The sequence below is a fragment of the Cryptomeria japonica genome, chromosome 6 (assembly GCF_030272615.1).
Source record: "Cryptomeria japonica chromosome 6, Sugi_1.0, whole genome shotgun sequence".
Taxonomy (NCBI): domain Eukaryota; kingdom Viridiplantae; phylum Streptophyta; class Pinopsida; order Cupressales; family Cupressaceae; genus Cryptomeria; species Cryptomeria japonica.
This window is the reverse complement of record NC_081410.1, coordinates 569,616,726-569,642,143: the sequence shown is the minus strand read 5'-3', so window position 1 is coordinate 569,642,143 and position 25,418 is coordinate 569,616,726.

Genomic DNA, 25,418 nt, shown 5'->3' with positions numbered 1-25,418 from the left:
TTCACATTATCAAAATACTTTTTTCCATAATCTTAATTACAAACTTCCATGAACCTGATTACTACGTTTGCCAAGATGAATAATTTTATGCACTTAGATTTAAATTCGTTAATTTCCATCGTACACTTTGCAAGATAACAACCATACATGATAACTTAAAGCATGAAACAAGGAAGCTAAAAACATCGCATAACACAGATATGATCTCGGAGTTCACCCCTAAAGGGCTACATCTCCGGGTCTGCTCAACTGCAAGACCCCTTTGGCATTAATATTCTTAGGAATACATAAATTACATGTCTTTTACATCTTTGCCACTTAGGCGGATACAACCAATTTACAAATGACCACTTTGATCCCCAAGTCCTAATTGACTTCCACGAAGAGGCAAAATCAATAGTGCATGCTACAAGGAAGTACAAGGTCCATTGCCCAACAGTACCCTATTTAGAGACCTAAGACTTAACAGGTGTCCCAATTACATCAAGGTTTTGCCATCACTTTAACAAGAAAATACAAATCTTAAACTTATAACTTTCCAACTCGATACATTGTCCAACTTCCATTCATTTTACTAGCATATCGATGAAGTAATAACAAAAATATACGAAGATAATTTAGATTCAAATTTCATACTCTCGTATACTCTAGTTTTCATTTCTAAAATTCTCGGGAGATCTTAATCATTCAAATCGAAAGACCATGCTTAGTTAAAAAAAATGACGTCTTATTTAAATATATTTCATAACATTAGCACTGGTGTTTTATTTCAAAGGTCTTCAATTACAGACAATATTTGATCTCTTCTCCAAGGATTACCCTTCCTATTAAAAGAAGTTCCGAATTTAAACGTTTGTTAATACCAATTTAATAAATCCAAGATTAATAAATTTTAATTAATCTACAAATAAAAATAGAATATGCAATCTCCATTATTTGATATATATATATATATATATATATTTGGCACTAAAATCTAAATTTATAAAAAAAATAGATTTTTCTATGAACTTATTACAACTTCTTTATTTCATCCCCCATGACATTTTCTTCCATTTTATATTTATCAATATTATATATATATATATATTTATATTTTAAAATATATAAAAAAAAAATAAAACAAGCTTTATTTTATTGGGGAAACCCTAACCTACGGGCTCCACCTCCCATCTTGGGAGTGGGTGGAACCCGCACGCAGGTCCCTGCGGCCCACAGCGTGGATGCAGGTTCCTACGAAGCCACACTGTGGACGCAGGTTCCCTGCAGCCCACGTTGTGGACGCGGGGTTCCCTGCGGCCCACATTGTGGTCGTAGGTAGACTGTGAGCCACAACGGCGCCGCGGGGGAGGGGCGGGTTGAGCTTCGGCTCCCCCCCCCAAAAACCCTAATTTAAATTTTTTTTTTTTTAATCTCTTTTTTTTTGTTCAATCAATTCTTTTTTTTTGTATACTTTCACAGTTTCAAACTAAAACATCTCTGAATGAGAATATTGAAAGAAAAGAGCATACACAGTCACAGCCATCTTTTCCCCTTTTTATTTTCCTTTTTTTTCTAAACTAACCAAAATATCAGAATGGGGAAAGATTTCCAAATAACAGCTCATGGTTTTCCCCCAAACACAAAAAAAATACAAAAAAACTCTTAGATAGGTAAGATTTACTAACTCATAAGGCAGTAAAAAAACAAAATCTTGATCCAATGTCCACCATTATTTCAAACTAGAACTCAGATTTTTTTAGAGAGAATCAAACCCATTCCTTTTGGTTTAAAATGAAATAAAAGATAAACAAGAGACCTACCTCCCATTAGCATTCCAGGCATGAATTTGAAGAAGAGCTCCACCTGCAACTCCAAGCAAATTCCCCCCCATCTTTTTTTTTTCCCCCAAAAACCAGCTCTCCAAAAAAGAACCCCCAAAAACATTTCAAAACTAGGTTAAATGAGAAACCCTATTTTTGCCCTAATTTTCAATTTCGAATTTAGGCATTTTTATTTTTAAAATAAAAGAAACATGAAAATAGAAACCATTATTTTCCACTGCTCAATAAATCTAACTTGTTTTATTCTAAATAAAATTAAAATGCCTCTATTTCTTATTTAATTCTAATTTTAATCTCCCAATGTCAATTCAGGCCTACATTTATATTTTGAACTGTTAGCAAGGGTGAGATATTTAAATTAATTTAAACTTCAAAAATCAATCCTTTATACTATATCAATTTTGCAAGTAAAAAGAATAATAATTTTCTTTTAAATAATAAAATTTATCCTTTCTATTCCAAAATGCGAAAATGATGAATTTATTTCTATTTCCCAAATGACTTTAAATCTTTCCTTTCTAAAACGCATAACTCATTAAATTCGTTATTTTAAAATTAGCTATTAAATTAACTCGCTATAACATAATAAAGTGACCTTTTTAAATAAATGACTAATCTAATGCAAGAGTCTTATTTATTCTAATTTTCTCAACTACATACGCGTAAATGAGCACATTAATCCAAGATAAATACCTTAAGCTTCCTACAATAATAATTAAAGCAATCTATTTAAATTAACGATTAATCGTATAAAAAAACTACCTATTTAAATTTCTATATCACTAATGTGTACGTCTACTCATTAAATTGATTTTAATAATCAGGATAACAAACTCCACTTACCCCGCGCAAGGCACGCAAATCGAGGAAGTCCTCCAAATCTCTTGACACGCATCCCAATGAAAAGAAAGCCCCACGAACCATGCACGACGCTCACCTGACCATGGCTAAGGCAAGATGAGAGTTATATGGCCACCAATTCCGAATTCTAAGGATGAAGGAGGTATACTCAACCCTGCAAACTCCCAAAGAAGATGAACCTCGCCTTAGGCGGTGTTGTACCGGCAATCTCCTGCACCCATGAATTCATGGAAGCATACATATACATATACATATTCAATGAGGGCGTTAGCTCCAGATTTATCACAAGGGTTAGGAAACAATTACATTTACACAAGAATCGATGCAAAAGCACAATAATAAGTATGCACAATTTATTTATATTATCTAAACTACACATTGCATCGCGGTTAACCTACCATTCAAGAATGCCACATAGGAAGTCAACCAAGGTCAAATGGGTTTTACAAGTCCAACTAGGGTAGGGGCATTACATTCTCCCCCCCTAGGCTCTGACTTACTCCTAGAAGTCGCAAAGCTAAACGGAAGTCCTGCAACACTTATTAGCCCTTAAACTCAATTAACAATTATCAATTTGCACAACCAACTATTTTGTCATCATTTTAGAACATTATTTATAAATCCTCTACAAGTGTCATCATCCATTAACAAAAAATGCATCTAATATCATTCACATCTTCAAATATTCTAGAATTTACACACAACCATAGTAGAGAAACGAGACTTTTTCCCTTTTTATTACACCAAATTTAAGCAATTTAAAATATATAGGCATAGTTATCATACTCATTTATCAAACATGACAAGAAAATATGCTCTCAAGGTCAATTTCTTCCACCAATTCATCTCTTTCGCGTAACTTTATTGCATGGAACTAGCTTCAAATATCAATTTCTACACCCAAGTTAACTTTCGACAAATAAGAGCAACGTAAGAACTCAATTGTTTACACTTTTCAGACATATAAGAACCTTTCCAATGATTATGCCCCATAACATAGTGACAAGTTAACACCATTTAATCCATGATTGCACATAATATCCATCCACAAGACTGGTTTGCACAACACAATAGGCCACATGTGAGCATGTCTAATGCTCGGTCAAAGGTAACATATATGATCCACATCTCTATGCCTTCTCTCAGAATAAATACATGATCAACAAATGTCCAACATCTCACTCGAGGGCTTGATGGTGCTAGGGTACACCATAGCGGTGCTACCTTCCATACAAGTCCCTCGTGAATATCCCTTGTTGTGTAAGGTGTTTAGCCTCCAAGAGATAGTCACCACTCATAGGTAGGTAGTGGATCCTAGCTGTTTCCACAGCCTCACATACCTCCATCCTCAAGGTTCACTGCGTCTACTTCCTCGTATACACTCATCCAAGACCATCTCCTACTTTCTTGGAGAGGAATTCACATTGCAACACAAGACGAGCATATGAAAACAACAAGGATAAACCGGTTTAGCCACCAAAGTTAAAAAGAGTAAAGATAATAATTGTCAATTCCAACAATAAGACAAGAAAATAATTTCCGGATTTGCAACATCAAATCAAGTAAGATCAAGATTGCAAGATCGTGGCTAAACTGTCAAGGTCAAAGTAAAATAAATTGCTGGCCCACAAAGAAATAAATAAATATTTAAAAGAAAATCATAACTGCACATTACATCACTACGTGACTAGTAGCTAGCCACCAACGAGGAAGGAAGGAACAATCGTCTAGCTATCCTAGTAGCTCATCATGTGGTGTGGCCAAGTCACACATCCGCATGGCATGGTAGTGTGCACCTCGGCATCACCCCGCATCACGTCGTCATGTGGCATGGCTCTACCCTACACCTAGCGGTAAGCCGCATGGAAATGTCTACTACATCCCGCATCGTGTCTCAGCACGGCATGGCAATACTCCAAGCGGACAAAGCACACAATGGACGTATCCCGCATGGCAGTGTACCCCACGGATAAGGCACACGCCGGTCACACTCTGCATAGTGATGTTCCTCTCAGGATACTCGCCGTAAGCCAAAGGTATACATGGCTAAGGCCTACCCACAAGTCTACCAACACTAGTCAGTTGGCAACTTATGTAAGAAAATAACACACCTCCCATGAAGACAAGGCAACAGATGCTCCAATAGAATCCATCAATATGCTCAAAAACTATCATCTATATGCTCAAAATAAAGGATAGGAATTAGGCTGGCACACATGAACCTCGTAAATCGGTTCATCACAAGGGGAAGTATTGAGTAAACCTATGTTACAGTTTCATTACAAAACTATATTTTTCCTCAAAATAGGGAAGCTAAAGTCCCTTCGCGTCGACATTACTCGTACGCTTTTCGTACTATTCAAGGAATGATGACTTCTACTACTAGCCCTTCACATACTGACTTATCAACAACCCGTGCGTTGGCACTCAATAAGGAACAAATAAGAAACATCACATAGATAGGTATGGTTTCCCATACTCATAAGCAAACATATCCCCCATGGTTGATTACTTCACCATCCGATGGGCACACAAAACAAATACGGGTTTTCTCACAACACACACAGAATAGCACCACTACTGGTTTAGTCACATTTACGGGGAGTACTTTACATTATGCTAACATATACTTAAGGGAAGTTTTAATCATTCTTTACACATGAATCACCAAACAAAGTTTTCTCTAGATACAGATTCTGAAATTCTCAACAATTCAAATTTACACAAAGAAATAACATCATTCTGATATCTTTCTCAATTTCCCTTAAGCCTTTTCATTCACATTACTAACTATGCAATTTCCCTTTCAATTAGAAGCCCAAAGCAACATACAATTTCATATGCATTATAAGAATTTCTTTAAATCACTGCATTCTAAATAGTATTTCAAAAAAAAAAAAAACAATTCCTATATTTTAGACACGAGGAGGAAGAGAGTTGGAAAATCAACTATTTCCTACGAATACACAAGAATTTCAAGGTCACACCATATGCTCGGATATAAGTTTATCAATTTAGTTGCACGGTTTTCATTTCGCTATCTTTTAGGAAGGTGCCAAAGCATACTAACATGACATTTCTGATCATTATTGTTGCACTACAATGTTCTAGTTTTCCGCACAAGAATTCAAGACAATCAAATTTTCTTTTGTAATACAAGTCTTCTTGAGAATAATCACTATTTGTAATACAATACAATACAATAACACATCAAATTTAACATTGAAATTTTGTAATACGACAAGGAGGCAAATGAAGAGCTATCTACTAGATATTACACATTTAATGCATACAAATTAACAAGTCTTTCATTTCCTCTTTTCGAGATGTAATAATACAATCACCCATATCCAAAGCAAGTTAAATGGTGCGTCACTTAATAGGTCCTAAATCACACTAGTTGAATAAGCACCTAAAACAATATTTCGAGGAGCACAATAATACACTCCTAAAGCTACTACAACATGTCCTCTTTTGGTATCCCGTTCACATCAAGCAATTTTCACCAAATCAACTATGCGCATTTTATTGCACCTTACTTAAGATGGAATTTAATTATATTACTCCTAACAAGCACATGGAGAACCCTTAAAGAAAACATACAATTTTCTATCATTAACCAAAAATTAACTCCCAAACCAAATCCCTTTCACAATCTAAAACACAAAAACATTATAAGGCTCACACAAGGCTCAAGAAATATCATCCTTTCTCTTGCAATAAGAAAACTTAAATAAGAGATAATTACCCATATCAAATCCTTTCAATTTACTAGAGAGAGAGAAGAAGAAGAGTCATATCACTCAATGTACTACATAATAAGCATTAACATTTGCCATATTAGTCTTTCAAGTGGACAATAATTAAAATAGATCAAAACCATAAACAAGCACATTTCATACTTTTAGATTCAAGATATTAACAACTCACCCAGATGGATTAGTCAAAAGAGTAAATCAATTCAAGAATGAAGGTACATATGACTCCCTTTCAGAGTAAGAGAAATCGTAGACCAAGACCCCAATAAGCAGACAAAACACCTATAATTATTCCCGAAACACTCACATCAATGAGGTGAAAACAAAGTGTGAACACATGCGTTACACACAAGTAGGGTTTGTTAAATCACACCCTCACATCAAGGTGGACAAGAATACAACATAGGGTAGACATACACACACTAACTAAGGGCACAAGCAAAACTAGAGATCCCAGTGTTGCAACATGGGCTCTGATACCAAGTGTAATGCCCCGCCAGGAAACCCCTAAGGGTTTAAGTTAAAAACACTCAATTAGAGTGTAAATATTTTTTTTTTTTAAATAATGATTAAGAGCATTAATGACTAGTTACAACATTAAGATAATTTGGAGTTATCTGAAACATAGATAGCACAGCGGACGGCTAAACGATCCTAAGGAGTTTCCCTACGCGATTACATAACCTAGCACCTAACTCAACTTGCGTCAAATGATCCATTAATCTGGATATCCTAAATGTGGGATAATGCATAAGACATGATTATATATATGTTCAATGATATGACATCTTAGAATTTTAGGAAGCATGCATTTACCTTGGGTGGTTAGGGGGCCATTGTGAGGTTATTTATTGAATGCACTTAAATTCATAATTTCATTTAGAGGCCTCCAAAAAGGTTCCAAGCGTTTAATATAATGAAGTTCATTCATTTGGTTTTAAGATAACCACCCACAGTTGATATCTTTCTTAAATATTTAAAGTATGGTTAATAAGAAGAATTCGTTCATTAAAGATTAAACTTCCATTAATAGAGTGAGGACCCTTCATTTAAATACAACATAACCATCTAATGAGTTGTAATTCTCTTATGGAAGATAGAATGTGAGTAGCCATAGAATTCATTGAAGATTTAATAATGCTAATAGATGGCTAAATTCATTAAGGTGAAAATGTATGAGGACCACATGAGTTCATCCTTTAAATTAAGATATAGTTAGCAAGATGATATTCATCATTACAGGATTAAAATATAAGTTCATAGTGACGTTCTTCCATTAGAATTAGAATGTAACTATCTTATTGCATATCACTCTTTTTAGTTAAATGAAGTTAATATGAAGAGGTACGTTTATTAAGATTAAGATTTAAACAACTATACCAATTCTTCCCATTTTAGTTCCATTTTAGCAATCATAAGGGATTCTTTTATTAAGGTTACAAATATGGATACTAGTTGAGTTCACCCAATTATCAAGTTAATTTTGGTAAGGATTATTTGTTAAGATTAAAATGTGAAATAACTAAACCAATTCATCCAATGTAGTGTAACATAACTAACATGGCGTTACTCATTTAATAAGGTAAGAGGGTAAATACTGATATGATGTACGTCCTTTAGATTTCAATCTAGGAATTAAAACATTAATTCTAACTTGGGTTTCCATTCTCATTTGTTCGATTTACATGCTTAATAACAAGTTAATCCAATGATGTAACCTAGCAAGATTCTTTCCACTATTACTACTTTTAATTCACATTATCAAAATACTTTTTTCCATAATCTTAATTACAAACTTCCATGAACCTGATTACTACGTTTGCCAAGATGAATAATTTTACGCACTTAGATTTAAATTCGTTAATTTCCATCGTACACTTTGCAAGATAACAACCATACATGATAACTTAAAGCATGAAACAAGGAAGCTAAAAACATCGCATAACACATATATGATCTCAGAGTTCACCCCTAAAGGGCTACATCTCCGGGTCTGCTCAACTACAAGACCCCTTTGGCATTAATATTGTTAGGAATACATAAATTACATGTCTTTTACATCTTTGCCACTTAGGCGGATACAACCAATTTACAAATGACCACTTTGATCCCCAAGTCCTAATTGACTTCCACGTAGAGGCAAAATCAATAGTGCATGCTACAAGGAAGTACAAGGTCCATTGCCCAACAGTACCCTATTTAGAGACCTAAGACTTAACAGGTGTCCCAATGACAACATGACAGGGTCCAAACAATTACATCAAGGTTTTGCCATCACTTTAACAAGAAAATACAAATCTTAAACTTATAACTTTCCAACTCGATACATTGTCCAACTTCCATTCATTTTACTAGCATATCGATGAAGTAATAAGAAAATATACGAAGATAATTTAGATTCTAATTTCATACTCTCCTATACTCTAGTTTTCATTTCTAAAATTCTCGGGAGATCTTAATCATTCAAATCGAAAGACCATGCTTATTTAAAAAAAACGACGTCTTATTAAAATATATTTCATAACATTAGCACTGGTGTTTTATTTCAAAGGTCTTCAATTACAGACAATATTTGATCTCTTCTCCAAGGATTACCCTTCCTATTAAAAGAAGTTCCGAATTTAAACGTTTGTTAATACCAATTTAATAAATCCAAGATTAATAAATTTTAATTAATCTACAAATAAAAACAGAATATGCAATCTCCATTATTTGATATATATATATATATATATTTGGCACTAAAATCTAAATTTATAAAAAAAATAGATTTTTCTACGAACTTATTACAACTTCTTTATTTCATCCCCCATGACATTTTCTTCCATTTTATATTTATCAATATTATATATATATATATATATATATTTAAAAATATATAAAAAAAAAATAAAACAAGCTTTATTTTATTGGGGAAACCCTAACCTACGGGCCCCACCTCCCATCTCGGGAGTGGGTGGAACCCGCACGCATGTCCCTGCGGCCCACAGCGTGGACGCAGGTTCCTGCGAAGCCACACTGTGGACGCAGGTTCCCTGCGGCCCACGTTGTGGACGCGGGGTTCCCTGCGGCCCTCATTGTGGTTGCAGGTAGACTGTGAGCCACAACAGTGCCGCGGGGGAGGGGCAGGTTGAGCTTCGGCTCCCCCCCCCCGAAAACCCTAATTTAAATTTTTTTTTTTTTTAATCTCTTTTTTATTGTTCAATCAATTCTTGTTTTTTTGTATACTTTCACAGTTTCAAACTAAAACGTCTCTGAATGAGAATATTGAAAGAAAAGAGCATACACAGTCACAGCCATCTTTTCCCCTTTTTATTTTCCTTTTTTTTCTAGACTAACCAAAATATCAGAATGGGGAAAGATTTCGAAATAACAGCTCATGGTTTTCCCCCAAACACAAAAAAATACAAAAAAACTCTTAGATAGGTAAGATTTACTAACTCATAAGGCAGTAAAAAAACAAAATCTTGATCCAATGTCCACCATTATTTCAAACTAGAACTCAGATTTTTTTTAGAGAGAATCAAACCCATTCCTTTTGGTTTAAAATGAAATAAAAGATAAACAAGAGACCTACCTCCCATTAGCATTCCGGGCATGAATTTGAAGAAGAGCTCCACCTGCAACTCCAAGCAAATTCCCCCCCATCTTTTTTTTTCCCCCAAAAACCAGCTCTCCAAAAAAGAACCCCCAAAAACATTTCAAAACTAGGTTAAATGAGAAACCCTATTTTTGCCCTAATTTTCAATTTCGAATTTAGGCATTTTTATTTTTAAAATAAAAGAAACATGAAAATGGAAACCATTATTTTCCACTGCTCAATAAATCTAACTTGTTTTATTCTAATTAAAATTAAAATGCCTCTATTTCTTATTTAATTCTAATTTTAATCTCTCAATATCAATTCAGGCCTACATTTATATTTTGAACTGTTAGCAAGGGTGAGATATTTAAATTAATTTAAACTTCAAAAATCAATCCTTTATACTATATCAATTTTGCAAGTAAAAAGAATAATAATTTTCTTTTAAATAATAAAATTTATCCTTTCTATTCCAAAATGCGAAAATGATGAATTTATTTCTATTTCCCAAATGACTTTAAATCTTTCCTTCTAAAACGCATAACTCATTAAATTCATTATTTTAAAATTAGCTATTAAATTAACTCGCTATAACATAATAAAGCGACCTTTTTAAATAAATGACTAATCTAATGCAAGAGTCTTATTTATTCTAATTTTCTCAACTACATATGCGTAAATGAGCACATTAATCCAAGATAAATACCTTAAGCTTGCTACAATAATAATTAAAGCAATCTCTTTAAATTAATGATTAATCGTATAAAAGAAACTACCTATTTAAATTTCTATATTACTAATGTGTACGTCTACTCATTAAATTGAATTTAATACTCAGGATAACAAACTCCACTTACCCCACGCAAGGGACACAAATCAAGGAAGTCCTCCAAATCTCTCGACACACATCCCAATGAAAAGAAAGCCTTACGAACCATGCACGACGCTCACCTGACCATGGCTAAGGCAAGATGAGAGTTATATGGCCACCAATTCTGAATTCTAAGGATGAAGGAGGTATACTCAACCCTGCAAATTCCCAAAGAAGATGAACCTCGCCTTAGGCGGTGTTGTACCTGCAATCTCCTACACCCATGAATTCATGCAAGCATACATATACATATACATATTCAATGAGCGTGTTAGCTCCAGATTTATCACAAGGGTTAGGAAACAATTACATTTACACAAGAATCGATGCAAAAGCACAATAATAAGTATGCACAATTTATTTATATTATCTAAACTACACATTGCATCGCGGTTAACCTACCATTCAAGAATGCCACATAGGAAGTCAACCAAGGTCAAACGGGTTTTACAAGTCCAACTAGGGTAGGGGCATTACAAAACCTCTCAAAATAGATCTTAGCAAATCATTGCCTTGAAGTTAAAAAGAAAAGTGTTTGCCTTGTCTCGAAAGTGGAAGGTATATGCTCTCCCCTTAATTGTGTGACAAAAAATAGAAACCATTCTTATGCTTTATTTTTACTTCAAGTATTTAAATCTTTTAGAAGGGCTGCCCTCCCGAGTTTCCCTTAGGGTGTAATTAATGGCCAGTGAGAGGGGAATGACCTAAGTGGGAAATGACTTTATTGCCAAGTCTTCCAACCCACTATAATCAAAAGTGGAGGCTGATGAAAGTTCCCTTCAACAGTTTTTCTCAGTGATTAGTCTTCCCCCAGTATCTTCAAGATACATAAAGCCTTTGTTCTAAAGGTTGGGAAGCCTCCCAAGGGATTTTATTACCGAAGACCGAATGAAAGCCTGATTAAGAACCTTAGCATTAGAAACTTTGAACCAAGTCATTCACCAAATATTGGCAATATCATACTGCAAGGGTGGGGAAGAATCCACCCCCAAGATCACTCACCATATATCTCACAAGATAACTACTCAACTATGAAGCAATTGACTTTGGGTTAATTTTTGGCAAAAGGCAAAAAAAAGGGTGCCCCCTAGGGGGTGACAAAGTTGTTTGAGCTGAAAGACTATCGAGACTAGTGGGCTATGATATTGTTGATGATACTTGAATAAAGAGTCTGCTTGATCTATCTTTTTGTAGTCCAAACCTATAAAAACATGGTGGATTTGGAAACATCCTCAAAAGAACATACTCTACTTGTTTAGCATAGACAAAATTGTTATCTCTTCTATGTGTCATGTTTTCAATTCATTTATCAGAAAATCATCCATCAAAATCACAAGTGTTACTTTTTCAACATCATAGAAAAAGAATCAAACAATAAAAAAATTATGACAGTTAGTGCATAGGAGCAATATCATATTGCATCGCAAACATTCAATAGCACATTTACACCAAAAACTTAGCACTTTCATCACTCAACCTAGCACATAATCAGTATCATAATGATAAAATTTTAGGTAGCGCTTATCAACATCATTATAGTGCATTCAAACATCAACCTAGCACATTCAAGGTATATTATAGCGCTTTCATATCAAACATTGGCATGTAATCAGGACATATTAGCACATAACCTATCCAGCCAAGTCATTATCAAATAGTTTGAAGTAGCACGTAGGGTGTTAGGAATCCCACAGATACTGAGAGGGGGGGGTGAATTAGTATTTGACTAGTATATAGAATTTCTTAACTTAAAACATGCAGAACATAATATAACAGTGTATCGGTATGCAAGAAATAATGCAATAAGTAGAATTAAGAACATCCACATGAAAAGCACACCATAACACAAGGTTTTAACGAGGAAACCCGGTGTGGGAAAAACCTCGGTGGGATTTGTGACCTACAATATTCACTCACTGGTCAATAAGAGAATATTACTTACAATAGGGGCCTGCACATGCAGGAAGGCCAGCTGCCTCGAGCTCATTGCTTAGTGGGAAGTCTCACTGACTTACAATGAGGATTATACAAATCCAATATCTTGTACTGCTTTACAATAGCATCTTCAATGCCTGATCTAGTATTGGTTGCTACTCTGTTGCTTACATAAACCCCTTAACCTATATTTCGCATAATAGGTCTGCCTAATATTTTTCCTTATTACTTACATCTCCTATATGAAATGTCTACAATGATCTCTTTTATATATAAGAGTCATTTTACAATTTGCCAAGTCGGCTTACAAAGTTTTACAATAATAAACAAAATATAATATAACAAAATCCTGTCGACCTCTATGTCGTTATACTTCCTTTCTTCTATGCCGATGCTGATGTCCTGAGTGCCGGTGTAGAGTGTGATCTGCTGATGCCGGTATAATGCTTTTGTCAATGCCATAGGATTGCAAGGTTGCCATCAATGACAAAACTTCATTGGAGTGTGCATATGCCAACAATCTCCCCCTTTGGCATTGATGGCAACACTCATGAGAAATTTCAAAAATGATCCAAAAATGTGAATTCCAAAAATGTTACCAAAAATGTCTGTGCTCCCCTTGAGCATATGATTCCTGTGATATTGAATTTTCTCATCCCACTACTCCCCCTTTGGCATCAATGACAAAGGTTGTCAAGATGTCAGTAGATTTTGTAGTTTCAACCTTGTAACTGGGTGGTTACAATTTGAAAAAGATCTCCCAAAATCAAGTTTATACTATCCATAAACTTCTTGCTCACTGTACCGGTGAGATGCTGCAAATGCTCTGCCGGTATTTTCTTTCCCTGTATTAGTGCCTCAGATATTTCCTTTCGTAGTGATGCTAGATAGTCCAATCTTGGACTTAGTTTTGATCTCAAATGCTTTGCCTTATTCACTATTCTTTCTTTCTCTCCTTCCAATTTAAGTAATTATTCTTCAAAATTTGTTATCTTTTCCTCAAAAACTGATAGTGTATCAGGTGAGTTGACAAAACTATCTGCAAGTTTATTGATCTCATCCTATACCTTGCTCATCTTCTTCTATATATCTATAGTCAAAAAGCTTGTTTTACAGGTATCTTTGTATAGATTTTGGTACTCTTTCAATAAATTACATAATTTCGGTAGAAGTGTGTCAAAATCGCTGTTACACTTCTTTATTTGCTCATCAAAGAATTTCTGTTTTTCAACTTCTACTTTATCCTTTAATGACTCTTCTTTTATTTTCTCAATGTATCAAGTTGTCCTAAAGAATCTTTATTGTCTATATTATAGTTGGGAGCAATTACCTTCAAAATTGGTATGGTATCATCAATTGCTTTGTAAGCTTGTGAGCTGCAATCAGTTATTTTCTTGATTGAGTCCAATAGTACCTTAATCACATTAGTTGATTTGTATCCTAATGATGAATCAACAATCTGAGTACCGGTGGAAGTAACCAAGCTTGTATTGACCTCTGGTAGGTTTGTTTGTGTCTGTATTTCTTTAAGCAATGGTTTTTCTACTTCACTAGTTGCCGGTGGTACTATTTCCTTATGTACCTGTTCCTATTGCTGTTGATCTTGTTTTGGAGCCTTTTGCTCTTTGTCTTCTGTTGGTTTCTCCTATGTGTTATCAGTTTCCTCAACTACCAAAGGCTCACTAGCCATATCAGTCTTATCAGTTGTATCTTTGTCTACCACTATGTTGATCTTTTGAGTATCAACATCCATAGTATATAAGACTTCAGGATTAGGATTATCATCCTCTACATCCATACTCTCAGCTACCGGTTGATCTTCTATGGTTGTTATTTTCACCGGTGGAGTAATTAAAGGAGGTGGGGGTAAGTTGTCTCTGACCTTGATACTAGGTGGTCCACCAACTTTTCCTTTACCCTTGTCTCTATCTTTCTGATAAACTTTTATGGGTTTTGTCCCATCCATTTTCTGTCTCCTCAATCACCTCATTAATTCTTCCAACCATTAAAGCAATGTGCTGGTGTGCAGTAGAAAATACTGACCGGTTGGCTTGAACAATTAGGTCATCAATTTCTTTGGGTGAGTTTACTGGATAAACAACAAGTAACTTTTCAATCTTTATTTTCTTATCTAGTTCTATTACTACTTGTCTTCTTGCTTCTAGTCTTTTGAATAGCTCATCTGGAATTTCATTGACTACTTCCATCAAAAATTTCTTATACATATCCATATGTAATATAACATTGTTTTCTACTTGTTCTTTTTCATCAGCTGTTAAGGTGTCATATATTTTCTCTATATTTTTCAATTTACCTTCCTCTGTGATTTCATTCAGCAGTATATCAAGAGGGGCCAAGTCTTTGTTTGTCCTCTTCTTCTTCTTGGGTGTTAGTTTCTTCTTTTGTGTAGCCTTTCTTACCAGAAATCTCACTACTTGTTGCTTGTGTCTTGTCCTCCTGGGTGAGGGTGTGGTTGCCAGTGAGGGATCTCTTTTCCTTACAACTCTTTTGAAAGTTGTAGGCATGTCACCCTCCAAAGAAGTACCTATTGGTGATAGGTGAGTTTTAGGTTGTGAAGCTGCTAACTCATCCTCTGTTATACCGGTTTTCTTCAACACATCTTCTTTGATGGCTTTTGCTTGTTTGGAACCTTTCCTTATAACTGCCTCAACCTTTTTCACTCTTTTCTTTGATTGTATTTGGCTTTCAATGGTTTTTGCACTACCAAATACTTCTTCCTTAGGTTCTCTGAGGGCTTCTAGAAGTGCTTTAGCATATGTTTCAACTATGTGATCATCTGTTTCATAGCCCATTTCGGTTACCCAAACTGTCTTAGGGATGACTGCTTCCATCTAGATTTCATCTTTCTTGATTACAAAGCATATTTCATCTTTGTATTTGTCGACAATCTTTTGTGATAGCCTGATTCTTTTCTTCATTTTGGACTTTAATGCTTGAAAAAAGTCATGAATATTGGTTTCCTTGTTTTCTCCCAAGTTATTGAATAGTTTTGTTAACTGTTTGCCTACCGGTATATCATATCCAAGTTCTTTATAGCCTATACCAGGAACCTGTTTGGTTATGTGTAGCATCAGACATACTAACAGATTTCCAAACCTAAGTGTTCCTTTCTTGTCCTTTTTAATCTTTCCAAGGTTGTCAATTAATTCGTCTTTTAACCACTCACATATATCAATCTTTGCATTATCCGTGACCGTATCATAAGTACTCTTAGTGCATAAACTTGAAACTGAATTGAGTCTATTTGCATGAGTAGCTTTATACCCTAATATCATGTTGATAAATCTCACATTAATGTCTGTTACATCATTAACTCTTAGGGACCTTTTGTCAAATGTTGCACCAGTTAGGTCTGTAACTAGGTCATTGGATACTTTCTTGGTTTTATCTAGCCTTTTACCAGTGATCGATAACCCTGTGATAGCTTTCACAGCTTCCTTGGTGATTTTGTGGACTGCATCTAACCAGAAAAATTCACCATGTACCCTGATTAAGACTATCGTAATCACATCCTTGGGGAATTCAGGAATGCTAAGGATCTCTATAAATCCTAGGGTCTCAATGATCTTGTTCTCATCTTTTACATTGCTTGTTTTATCACATATCACAGTTTTAAACATAGTCTTAATTTCTTCATCTCCTAGCTCCTCAATGTTACAGTGGAAGTACATTCTGGGGTCTTCAGCATAAACAACTCCCTTAGGAATTTGAGAAAAAGCACCTAAGGTATCATCTTTCTTTGCTACCTCGGGAACTAACTGAAATATGGGCCTAGGTCTTTTTATCACTTCAATAATAGTAGGGTTTGCTATATATTCAATTGTAGAGGTGGATGCCATGATTAAATACCTTTTACTACCTTTAGGATGGATGATTGCTTGGAGTGTTTTTGCTTCTTGCTCGAAATGCCTTAGCTCAGAATCTTCGCGCTCTTCATAGGTTTGAAATCTCGGTGAAATGAAATGGAGCCAAAACCTTGATTTTATAGTGTCTTTTCACCATCTACCACATTAATTGTATGCCAGTTAAGTATTCACTTAACATTATTTGCCGGTAATAAGTAATTTTCAACGTCTTGTCTCTAACTGAGGGAATAATAGCATATGTGTCATTAGATTGCCAAACCCTCAAGGAAACTTTCTTCAATTAGATGAAGAACTTCCTACCGGTGGAGCACTGCTTTGTCCTTCTGGTGAAGCATTACTCTATTCTGCCAGTGAAGAATTGGTTTGTTCTACTGGTGGAGGAGTATTCCCAATATTTAGATCAGCTTTTCTAATCCATTGTTTTGACAATTCTTGCTTAACCTCTTCAGCTTTTTCTTTACCTTTCAAGCTAGAACTTTTGTTGTCTACCAGTGTTCCTTTACTTCTACAAAATTTAGCAATATGCCCAATCTTGTTACATGCATAACAAGTTACATTATTCTTCTGAATAGCTTTCCCATAACCTATGCCTGTTTGTGTTCTGCATTGATTAGATAAATGTCCAAATCTTCCACAAACATAACATCTCACATTCATTCTGTAGTTTTCAGAGTTGTGACCTATTTTGTTGCTTTTTGAACATTGACCGGTGGATGTGTTGATATTATGATAATTTCTAGATCTACATTCATTTGCTCTATGACCATACTTATTACAGTTAAAGCATTTTCCATTGAATTTATAAGCATTAGGTTGTCTTACCAGTTTGTTGTGATCCTGAGTATTTGTAGTACCGGAGCTTTCACCAACTTCAAAGCCAATTCTAGAAGTGTCACCTTTAGGTTTTTGATTCTTCAGCAAGGTGCCAAGTTCCATTGAGCTTTTCTTGAATTTTTCTTTATGTTGATTTGCAGTTTCTAGTTCTCTTTCTAGGACTTCTTTTTGTCTCATCAACTCATTTGAATCATTCTAAGTATGCATCAGATCTATCTTCAACATGGCATTTTCATAGCTAAGTCTTGTGTTCTCATTTGTTGTATCACTTAGTCTTCTGGTCAATTCTTCTTCGTTCTTCTTCCTATCCTCAATCTCATTGCAAAATCTCATAGTCATATACTGCATCTCATTCTTTATTGTCATGTTCTCTTGTTTCAACTTGCTTATCATATCATTAAGTGATTCCTTTTCATCATTCTCATTTTGCAGTTTTTCACAAAGTTCTCTTCTCTTATTTCTTGCAACAGTAAAATTTTCTTGAAGTTCCTGAATGATATCCTGAGTTGCCCTTAAATCATCTTCTAGTTTGATATTTTTCAATTTCTCTATATCATAGTTTGAAAGAACTCCTTCCAGTTGTTTCATCAGATTTTCCATCTTTACTGGTGTCAAGATCTCCCTCAAGCTATTAGGCTTCTGAAAATAGAGGACCGAGCTCTGATAACAATTGTTAGGAATCCCACAGATATTGAGAGGGGGGGGTGAATCAGTATCTGACCAGTATATAGAATTTCTTAACTCAAAACATGTAGAACATAATATAACAGTGTACCGGTATGCAAGAAATAATGCAATAAGCAGAATTAAGAACATCCACATGAAAAGAACACCATAGCACAAGGTTTTAACGAGGAAACCCGATATGGGAAAAACCTCGGTGGGATTTGTGACCCACAATATTCACTCATTGGCCAATAAGAGAATATTACTGACAATAGGGGCCTGCACATGTAGGAAGGCCAACTGCCTAGAGCTCACTACTCAATGGGAAGTCTCACTGACTTACAATGAGGATTATACAAATCCAATATCTTGTATTGCTCTACAATAGCATCTTCAATGCCTGATCCAGTACCGGTTGCTACTCTGCTGCTTACATAAACCCCTTAACCTATATTTCACCTAATAGGTCTGCCTAATATTTTTCCTTCTTACTTACATCTCCTATATGAAATGTCTACAATGATCTTTTTTATATATAAGAGTCATTTTACAATTTGCCAAGTCGGCTTACAAAGTTTTACAATAATAAACAAAATATAATATAACAAAATCTTGTCGGCCTCTGTGCCGGTATACTTCCTTTCTTCTATGCCGGTGCTGGTGTCCTAAGTGCCGGTGTAGAGTGTGATCTGCTGATGCCGGTATAATGCCTTTGTTGGTGCCATAGGATTGCAAGATTGCCATCAATGACAAAACCTTCAATCACATACAATGTCTCATTGGAGTGTGCATATGCCAACATAGGGAAGACAACATAGCGCATTGTGAACATTCTATAGCATTTTGGGAACTATCTTTAGCACATAGGGTCTCTGTTTTAGCACATGATCAATATTAGGAAAAAACAAAGAGAAAATCAGTCACTTTAGGAAAAAAATTTCAACAGTTTCAAATACCCTTTCAGGTCCTTTAGCAAATCCAACAACAAAACTTCAAATCCAATCATCAGTGAGAAAATTTCCAAATCCAACAAGGCACTCTTAGAATGAGTTTTTCAAATCATTAAATTATCTTGAGATCAAACTTCATCCAATAGAATTAAGGAGTATCAAAATAGTGATCAAAGTTTCACCATCTAGTGGATCTTATCAAAACAAATACCTAGTTTGGTCCTTAAGTTGTCAAATCAAGTTTCCATAATGGGAGACTATCCATATCATTTGACACACTTTGTCATGGAGGTGAATCAAACTAAACCTCTACTTGATAAAGTAAAACTTAAGTTTTCAAATTGTGTATCCAACATCAACCTTTGATCATTCGTGTATGACCACTCCTCATATTTTTAGAAGAACAAGTCTTCATTAAAAAACTAAGTTGAAGAAGAGACAACCTAGTTCTAAGACACTTGTTAAAAGGAATAAATTGATCTATATCAATTGTCAACTCTTTGCATCACATCGTGCATTCTTGCATCATATGCGATTGTATATCAAAGGAAAAACAAATGAGTTTGACAAGGATCCTTTGAGAAGTAGGGCTTACATTCAAAAAGTGGCATTCAACCAATGCCTAGATCTTGGAGGAAGGATTAACCCCGCTTTGTTCCCAAAGTCCCTTAAACTCTACCTAAGCCACCAACACCACCAAGAACTCCAATAGAAGAAGAAAAATTCATCAAGATAGAAATATATCAATTCCCATTGTCACTTGATCTCAGAGAAATAAACAAAAGGAATCACAACCATAATCGAGTATGGGTCATAGATTGTCCAATCCTTTTGATGAGTATGCAAATATGGGAGAAACAAAGATCACCGAAGAAATTCTCCAAGAATGTCAAGAAAATGATGCTTTCCAAAATCTCATGGAAAGACTTATAAAAGAAGACAAGGAAAAATATCTACTCATGCTAACTAGAAAAGGAGTCAACATTCCTGAAGATTTTGATATAGAAATCTTATGGAATATAAATGATAGAATTTCAAGAACAAGGTCAACAAATTATGCCTATCAAGAACAACAAAGAGAAGAAGAGACACATGATCTAGAAAACATACACAACCAAGATCGCACCCACAAACAAGACAACACCCATGAGCAGGACCATGCCTACAATCAGGACAATCTTAATGAACAAGGGGAAGCTCTCCCTCGGAGGAAAAATACGCCAATGGTTTCTTTTGCACCACAACTCCAAACACTGCAAAGACAAATGTAGGACATGCAACAAGGAACTACAGTATGATACTCCTTGGATGAATTTGTCCTTATCCTTTTGATAGGAGATTGAGCATGGTACCTTTTCCCCCAAATTCAGATATACCAAAGTATGACAAATAAAATGGTAAAAGTGATCCCCATGATCATGTTTGGGAATTTTGTACCATGAACCTAGAGTTTTCTTACTTCATGAGATTATTCCCAAGAATTTTTGGAGGGAAAACAATGGAGTGGTTGTCTAAACTTACACCTCCCATCAGATCATTTGATGAGTTGGTAAAAAAATTCATAACACAATACTCCTATAACATTCAAAATGCAATCACCATTCTGGATGTGTGTAACACAAAACAAAAGAGCAATGAAACATTCATGGTAATTGTTCAATGGTGGAGATGTATAATTTCAAGATTTCCTCGTGACATGCCTGAAAAGGAAAAGATGGAAATCTTCAACGATAATCTAAATAGTGAGATTACTTATCACCTCAAACTCTAATGCAAACCATCTTTTGCCAAATTAATAGAAAACAAAATCCAAGTAGAGGAAGTGTGCATCAAGAGAGGAACATTGAAGTTCTTTAAGGAAGGTGTTAATTCGTCAAGCACTATAATCTTTAACAATCAAAACAATAACAACACTTTAGACAAATCCAGATTTTGGACAAGGAACAAAAACATTGTTAATGATGGCGTAGTTCATGACAACAATGTGAAGTCTAAACAAATAGTGTTGGCTTTATCAGGTAACCCACCATCCAATAAAGATAAAAAAAAGTGTTAATCAAGGCACTATCACTTATCCATGAAATACCAATCACGGAACTTCAACATCAAACACCAATAAAAATCATCAAGGCAACACCACTAACCAAGGAAACAACACAAACCAGAGAGACAACACCAATACTTTGTTAGGCCCAATATAGAAAGCTAATGTACTGAGAGGGGAGGAGTGAATCAATACTTCAAGTCCTTTTATCAACAATATCTTTACTATTATGCATAAACCACAAACTGTTGTAACATAACATAAAGCTAAAACAAATAAATAACAATCATACATGATTCACTCCATATCACATATTTTGGCTATGCAAAAACTCTTGGTTAGAGAGAAAAACTGCAGTGGATATGGCACCCACAACTTCACTATTGCAATAATAAAGGTTGCTCGGTTAGAGCTACATGTTTAACTATTTCTGATAGCTTACCCTGTTAGGAGTATCAAGATCATTAGATCTACCTTGCTAAAGGATTTCACAACACTTAAACTAAATGCTGCACCTGGTTAAAGGCTTTACAATTTATAGACTTTGTTAGAGTCTTTTACCTCGTTAAAGGTTTCTCTTACAACTTCAAAATATTACAATAAAATCTTTACAAATATCTACAACTTTACATCTGGAATGTTATAGCAGATTCTATGTGCTCAAAAATGAGTTTACCTTGCTTATAGCATACCTCGGTAACCCATAGAATAACTCGGTAAACCCTTCTATTTACTCTGTTCTTTGACTGTTCTCTAAAATCCTTCTCGGTGACCTCTGTGTCTTTGTAACGGTCATAACACTTAGTGCTTTCTTATGTATCACACATGTCTTGCTTCATACACCTCTATGTCTCTATATCTGATCTCAATCCATGTTGTATAAATAGATCTCTTATGTCGGTGACCAGGTTCATTGCTTTGATCTTACAAACATGATTTATTGAATGAACAACTATACAAAATATTTCATTGGTTAGATGACCTCAAAATCATACACAATCTTTAAGTGCAATTTCCAATGTGATAACAGTTCTGTGTTCCTTGATCTTGTAACACATTTTCCCATGTGTGTCTAGATTCAATGAATCTGGTAACACATTTCACTCGATGTATATCAACTCGGTGTATCATTATTTATGCTTGGTAGACATGGAATGTTACTCGATAGACAGCTCGGTGAATACTAGGCTCTGTGACTTCTTTCTTCTATAACTGACTGTTCTGTGCATACCGACTGAATGTTTCAGTAGTAGTAACCAACTAGAGTATATAGAATGACTTTGGATATAAAACTAATGGCAACTATAATAAGTAGTAACAATCTCCCCTTTTGACATCAGTTGACATGTTTGACAGAACTACGTTCAAAGTCAAGACTCAAAAATCTATATACTTACAAAATTTTGACAAAACTGACAACATATACTTTTGTCAATGAAATAGTATATTCAGATATACTCCCCTTATCAATATACTGTACAAAATTCTAATTTTGCATGCTCGGTGATCAATATTCTATACTTGGTTTTGTTTGATGATCACTGCTCGATGTACTGGTCAGTTCACTGCTCTTCTGGTCAAAATTAACTATGCATATGCTCTATTCTACTCGGTATACTCCCCCTGTATACTTTGATATGATACTCACTCCCCCTTTTTGACAAACATCAAAACTTAGTTACCATTCTGTGGTGGCAACTGGTCAAAAATGGATTCATATTTTGTTCGAGCATTGGTGAGAGCGGCAAAGAGGGCATCCTTAACACTGTCCATGAGTGAATTCTGAGCTATAATGTCAGCTAACAATGAAATGATTCCATCTAAGGTGCTTCCCTCTTGTTGAGTGGATAGGGATGTAGCTTTGTTGATCTATTCTTGGATGGAGGAAAGATGAGGAATGAATAATGTTTGAAGTGTCATTATGTCCATCCTTATCTTGTGCTCTTCATTCCCAAGTTCTAATTGTTGAGCCATGAGCTTTTGTAACTTTGTATAAAAATTCTGAATGGAATTTGGCTTAGTGGTCAACTTATTTGACAAATCGGTGATCTCTTTCTCAATCACTTCAGTTTTATTCTTGATATCTTAAATGAATAAAGAAAATGTATAGAGTTTCTAAAATAAACAAAAAATGTGCTTGAGTTGAGGGGTCAACTCAGCAATAAATTTGACAAGTTTAACTTGGCCAATAGCAATAGTTTTTGGTACCTCTTCAATCATTTTAGTAGTGAGCTCCTTGTCCTTTAACTTGCTCAAATATTCAGATGCATCTACTCCAGATGTGTCTATCTTGGTTAGGAGTTCATCTAGTTGAATGTAGATGGCGGCATCTTTTGTCACGGTTGCTTCAGGTAGCATATCAGTTAAGAGTGCTTTCACCTTCTAAAGTACTTTATTTTTCTTTTGAATAGCCATTTGCTTCTCTTGTTCAGCTTTGGCTTTGCATAGTTCACCGAATTCAATGAGTGCTTGCCCCTTTAATTTGGATATATCGATATTAGGCAACACTATTGGTTTTGACAAATCTAATTTGAAACTATGCTTTTTCATTTTCTTTTCTTTACCTTTCATCGGTTGGACTAAAACAATGTCTTGTGAGGCTTGTTGACCCTCGGTAGGTTGCTCGGTAGAGGCAACACTTTGGTCAGTTTCTTTAGCCTCTGTAGTGTCCTTTGGTGTCTCTGAGCTTGGTGTCTCGGTTGTAACATTTTCAATGCTAGAGGGAGCTTGAGAGATCTATTCTTGAGAAGTACCTTCTCCTACTGTAGACTTGTGACCTTCTCTACCTTGTTTCATATCTTGAGGGACCTCGGTTCAGATAGGCTGATTGACCTAAGGATAGGGCTAGACTTGTTCGAAAACTGATTCACTGGATACAAGTTGGGCATAAGAATTCCCTTCTATCATTCCCTATTTAGGTGCCTCTATATCCATGATATCTTCATCTACTTATATGGTGTCAGCAAGATCTTGCTTGGTGATATCAAGATCTTGCTCAATGACATCAACTATATCAACTTTAGCTTGCTCACCAGCATTTTTGATTTGAAATATTTCCTGTCATTTTTCTTTGGTCTCATTCTCTACATCCAAGTAAAGGCCATTCATCAATTTCAAGGCTCTTTGCTTCACTAGGAATTTTGTGTGGCATTTTTTCAGATGTTCAGTGATCTCATCTACCGACATGTCTGGGAAAAGATGTACCAAACTTCTTTCTCTCATCTGTTTCTCTAAGTCCATTGCATACTTCCACCTATTGTCAATATGCAAATATAATTCATTTGGAAGAGATTTACAAACTTCCAATGGGACCAATCAGAATTTCAATAGTGTGTAGATGACAGCTTCTTCTATTTGTCTCTTTTCATCATTAGATCTGGATTCATATTTTACATATCTGAATGATCCAAATCCACCATATTGCTTCAGATTAGCACATAAATTTTCAACACTATGCACATTTACCTTTGTACTCTTGACAATCTGAAATTTGTTTTTGTCTTCGGATTCAGTATCACTAGACTCTGTAGTCAAAATGAGTCTCCGAGTAGATTTCTTGTAAGTTTTTGTTACCTTGGGTGTGGCAACATTCTTTGGTTTCTTACTCGGTGATGTTGCAGATACTCTTGTGTTAGGTCGCTTTGCTGGAGGAGTCTATGACACTTTGGATGTATCCTGTTTCTTTCTTTTCAAAACTTTCCCTTTCGGCAATTCGGTGCTTAGTGTTATAGCTACCTCTTGGGCTTCAGATTCCTCTTCAGTAATGGCTATAGTGCCCTTGATAGGTGTGGAGGAAGAACCTTCTCCAAATTTCTTCGTTAATGCCTTGATCATTTTTGTTGCCTTCCTTGTAGCTTTGGGTACTACAATGCTCATTTTTACTTTTTCCTTCACTTCTTCATGTGTTCCATACCTCAGCTTGGTAGCATGCCTTGGTAATGTAAGAAAAGCATCTATCTATTGTTGTGTGATGTCAAAATCAATCTTGTAACCCATTGGTGGCAAAGATTGAGTTCATGGTTCCACAGCATTAACATAGCAGTAACCAGTGTCAACTTCAAAACATATGTCATCCTTGTATTTCTCCACTAACTTGGGTGGAATTCTATATCTATTATGCATCTTCTCTTGAAACTTACTCAAAAAATCATCCATAATATCATTAAAATTATCACCTAGCTTCTTGATGAAGTCATTGTTTTGATG